The 4,145-nt window shown below is 38.3% G+C and overlaps 1 pseudogene; it reads left to right on the forward strand.

The window, feature by feature from the left end:
* The first annotated feature begins 2,587 nt into the window (after window positions 1-2,587).
* On the forward strand, window positions 2,588-2,655 carry LOC149119958 (U6 spliceosomal RNA; annotated as a pseudogene).
* The last annotated feature ends 1,490 nt before the right edge of the window (window positions 2,656-4,145 follow it).

Consider the following 4,145-nt stretch of genomic DNA (forward strand, 5'->3'; position numbering starts at 1 on the left):
ACTACAGTTTCTAATTCTTCTCCATGATTTGAGACTACCAGCTCCTCTCCTTCAGTTCTTTACACAGAACCTAATATGGTTGAATGTAGTCATCTCATTATATTATGGAACACCAGAAGTTCTTTCTGCCTCTTTGATTTTTGATACCTATTATCCAATCCCCCTCTATCCCTAGCTGCTTCCCTTCTCAGCCTCTAGTAATCACAGTTCTGTGTTCAGATCCATTATTTTCTTTCACTTCCACATGCGACAAGGACCAGGTGACATTTGTGTTCCTGCTTCTGGCTTATTTCAATTAATTTAATAATATTTTGTTCTTTTTTTGTATCTAAAAGAGGTTGCCCTGTCCATTGTTTTTCACTGATGGACAGCTAGATTGGTTTCACATCCTGGCTGCAGTGAACTGTGTTATAGTGGCTGTGTTATGGGAAAATTGCTGTATCTTTGATATGCTCTCCTCCTTTCCTTCTAATAAAATTTCCTTATTCTATATAGCCAAGAGCAAGATAACTCTCACATGGTAGGTCAATTTTTATCTTAGTTTAATTTTTGTTATTTATTTGAAAGAGTTACAATAGAGGTAGAGACACAGAGAGGTCCTCCATTAGCTGGTTCGCTCTACAGATGACTACAAAGGCCAGAGTTATGCCATTCTGAAACCTGGAGACAGGAGCTTCCTCTGGGTCTCCCTCATGGGTGCATGGGCCCAAGGACTTGGGCCATCTTCTACTGCTATCCCAGGAGATAGCAGAGAGCTGGATTGGAAGAAGAGCAGCTGGAACTAGAACTGGCACCCAAATGGGATGCTGGCCCTTCAGGCCAGGGCTTTAACTCACTGCACAACAGCGCCAGCCCCAATTTTTATCCTTTTTAAGGAATGACCATACTGTTCTGCATAACATCTGTACTAACTTGTGTTTTCACCTACCATATATGGTGGTTTTCTTTTCCCATGTGCTCTCTAGCATTTGTTATTTTTTATCAGTTTGGCATAAAAATGATATAGTATTGTTCATGTTTTTGTGTATTTTGAAATCAGTTAATTTGTTTATTAAATCTTTATTATTTGAAAGGTGGATTTAGAGAGAGAGGGAAAGACATAGATAGCTTTCATCTGCTGGCTCACACCCCAGAGAGTTTCAACAGTTGAGCCTGGGGCATGCTGGAGTCAGGAGCTTCATCCAAGTCTCCCACATGAGTGGCAAGGACCTGAGTCCTTCGTCCATCTTCTGCTGGTTTCCCAGGTGTTTAGCAGTGAGCTAAATTGGAAGTGGAGATTCCTAAACTCAAAGTGGAACTCAGATGTTATGCTGGCCTCACAGATTGCAGCTTTCCCCACTTGGCCACAATGCCAGCCCCTCTATCAATTTAATTCCTCAAAAATAGCTCAGTAATGTTGGCATCTATCTCATTTTGTTTTTTCTCTGTTATTATTCAACTTATTGATGTCTTATTTTTGTTCACATTATTCCTCTCAATTGCTCTACCTGAGGTGAGTAGGGCTGCTGTGTTGCTTAAATGAAGTGTATGCTTTAGATTACTCATTTAATGAGTGCATGTCATTCACATAGCACTTCACTGAAGTTCTACTATGTCCCAAATCCTCTTCTAGGCACAGAATTTAGACCACTTTTCTCTTAGGCCCAGATCTTGCCTTTAACATACTACTTGGAATTTAGTAGCTCATGAAATCTGCAGACTGCATAAATGAATGAATATTTTGAGGGCTGTGCTTTTGTGGAGGAACTTCATAGGAGACCGAAGGAATAAAATAAATCAAAAGTATCCACAGTATATAGAATGTATACTATTTTACAAGTCACAGAGAAGAAGAAGAAGAAGGAAAGTAGTAAGACTAGAAAGTTTGTGGCAAGACTAACAGGCGCTGGTCAAGAACTTAATAAGCACATTAGGAAAGCAGTAAGGTTTCTTTTTTTTTTTTTTTTTGAGGAAAAGTTTTTATTTCTAGTGATGAAATTGGCTACAGAACATTATGAAAGTTTAAAAATACAAAGAGAAATTGTCTATAATTAATAGATTCAAAATTTGACAATCAGTGAATATCATTATTAGTCATTACCAACAACAGTTATTGATTTGAAAGGCAGAGTGACAGGAAGAGGGAACCACTGCTTCACTCCCCAGACACTTGCAATAGCCAAAGCTTGACCAAGCCAAAACCAGGAACTGGGAATTCATTCTGGATGTCCCATTTGGGTGCAGGGACCCAAGCACTTCTGCCATCCTCCGTCTCCTCCCAGGGTGCACACTAGCAGAAACTTGCCTCAAAGCAGAGAAGCTACCACTCAAGCCAGACATTTGTATATGGGATGTGGGTGTGTGGTGGTGATAGCAAGCCCTCATAGATAAAAAAAAAAAAAAGACAAAGTTATTTCTATGCCAAGGAAATTACTCTGTAGTCTTTCTCTTATAAACTACGTATTGCTGAACCTAGATAATTTTTCCTTTATTTAACAATGACATGAAAATGTCAGTTGAGTTGGCTTTCCTGAAGACCTTGTTTCTTGAATATTAGTGGCTAGCTGAGATAAATTCTTTTCATCTCTTTCTCGCTTCGGCAGCACATGTGCTCGCTTCGGCAGCACATATACTAAAATTGGAATGATACAGAGAAGATTAGCATGCCCCTGCGCAGTAAGGTTTCTTTACCTCCCTGTAGGCTCTGCTCTCCAGAGGTGAACAGGGTCCTCTAAACCCACTTGCTGCACACACAAACACCTGAGTGTTGTATTCTCCCACAGGTGTTGGAGACTGATATGGTGTTCTGATTTATATTTACATAATGGCTAGTGACATCGGGCATATTCACATGTTTTGACCATGTACATTTCTTCTGAGAAATGTCTATTCAGATCCTTGCCTGTTTCTTCACTGTATTTTTTGGAGTTTTTCCAATTCAGGTAAATGTTCTGGAAATCTGTAAACATTCAGAGTTTTAATTTTTCCTGCCATCTGTTCATTGTATCTACACTCTGATGTTTACTTTGTTGTGAAGAAGTATCTTAGTTGGATATACTCAAATGTCTCTGTTTTTATTTTTGTGACTATTGCTATTGGAATCTTACCCAAAAGCTATTGTGTGTTGACAATATTTAGAGTTTCCCTATGTTTACTTGGGTTTGGGTCTTATGATTACATTTTAATTCACTGTGAGTTCACTTTCACATAGTGTAAGAGATGTTGGAGTCTCTTTTCAGGCTTCTACATATGGATAATCAAGTTCCTCTGCACCACTTGTGAAAGAGATTCTTCTTTCTCCAGTTCATTTTAGTTCCTTTGTTAAATATGAGTTGCTGGTAGAAATTTGGGTTTATTTCTATGCTACCAAGTCTTTTCCATTGAACTATGTGTCTGTTATTATATCAGTGCTAACACTTCTTCTTTTTTTTTTTTTGCAGTATATTTATTTGAAAGGCAGAGTTACAGAGAGGTAGAGGCAGAGAGAGAGAGAGGTCTTCCATCCACTGGTTTACTCCCCAAATGGTCACAATGGCCGGAGCTCTGTTGATCTGAATCCAAGTGTCAGGAGCTTCTTCCAGGTCTCTATGCAGGTGCAGGGGCCCAAAGACTTTGGCCATTTTCTACTTTTTTCTCAGGCTATACCAGAGAGGGGTATAAGAAGTGGAGCAGCTGGGAAACATACTGGCACCCATATGAGATGCCGGCACTGCAGACGGTGACTTTACCTGCTTTGTCATAGTGCTGACCCCTGTAATATGTCTTAAAATATGGTGTGATGTCTCCAGCTTTTTTTTGCTTTATAATATTGCTTTAGATGTTAAGCATCTCTCATGTTTCTATGTGAATTTTAGCATCATTTTTTCTAGCTCTGAGAACATCGTTGGTATGTTGATTGGGATTACATTGAATTTGCAAATTGCTTTTGGTAGTATGGATATTTTGGTATTATTCTTCCCATTCACAAACATAAGTTTTCTGTGAGACTGTCAAAAAGCCTTGACAAAAATTGGACTTTATTACACAAAAATTCATCACTTTTTGGGATCATTTAAATCCATAATTTTGCACTAATATTTGATAAATAATTAAAGACTTTGAGCATTTTAGTAGGAGAAATTAAAATATTTATCAATTTATTCAAATATTGTTTAGATGTGATATTC

The sequence above is a fragment of the Oryctolagus cuniculus genome, chromosome 21 (assembly GCF_051225735.1).
Source record: "Oryctolagus cuniculus isolate XC-2025 breed Fujian yellow rabbit chromosome 21, ASM5122573v1, whole genome shotgun sequence".
Taxonomy (NCBI): Eukaryota; Metazoa; Chordata; class Mammalia; order Lagomorpha; family Leporidae; genus Oryctolagus; species Oryctolagus cuniculus.